General features: G+C 47.8%; 1 non-coding gene across 1 annotated transcript; it reads left to right on the top strand.

Annotated features, from left to right (window-relative positions):
- Window positions 1–236: 236 nt before the first annotated feature.
- On the top strand, window positions 237–340 carry LOC148081631 (U6 spliceosomal RNA). The gene has a single exon (XR_015711251.1). It is a non-coding gene; the product is annotated as a U6 spliceosomal RNA (small nuclear RNA).
- Window positions 341–741: the final 401 nt, after the last annotated feature.

Here is a 741-nt window from a genome sequence, read left to right as displayed (position 1 = left end):
TGTGTCCCACTTGTTGTTGATTCATGACAAAAAATTAAAATTTTATATCTTTATGTTTGAAGCCTGAAATGTTGAAAGGTTCAAGGGGGCCGAATACTTTCGCAAGGCACTGTATGTAGTGAAAGAAGATTGCCGATCTCAGATTTGGAACGAGGGAGAGCCGTGATTGGTCAACATTTGGCTAGCTCTGGGACAATTTGGAACAATTTGGAAAACATTGGGAACGAGGTAGAGAGGTGATTGGTCAACATGTGGAACGAATGTGGAACATTAACAGAGAAGATCAGGCGCCACTGAGCGCAAGGATGACACGCAAATTCGTGAAGCATTCCTTAATTTTTCATTTCGATCAGTGTGCGGCCCAGGGGATAGCACGAAAAGAGGGCAGGGCAGGAGTCTATAGGTCGGAGGGGTAAGTCTGAAAGATCCTCGGGCTGGGTTTTGAGTAAAAGTGAGCTTGTAAGCTTGGGGCCAGGAGAAGATAGGCAGTGACTAGCCATTACTGCCCACACGCCAACGAGACCCAAGCACCTGAAGGCATGATGCCGCACGAAAATGCTTTGGGTTTGAGTGTGTGGAGGAAAATCCTCAAAAGGAGCAGTGGTGCAGTTACCACAGGAGCTCCACACACACCGACGAGACGTGCAGGAGGAGAACAAACAGAGATGGCGCAAAACAGACAGCGGAGAAGCAGCGATATGACGAGGACGAACAAACATTTGCTTTTACCGCGACTACAGC

The sequence above is a fragment of the Callionymus lyra genome, chromosome 4 (genome assembly GCF_982586985.1).
Source record: "Callionymus lyra chromosome 4, fCalLyr1.hap1.1, whole genome shotgun sequence".
Classification (NCBI taxonomy): domain Eukaryota; kingdom Metazoa; phylum Chordata; class Actinopteri; order Syngnathiformes; family Callionymidae; genus Callionymus; species Callionymus lyra.
This window is presented reverse-complemented; position numbering and strand designations above follow the sequence as displayed.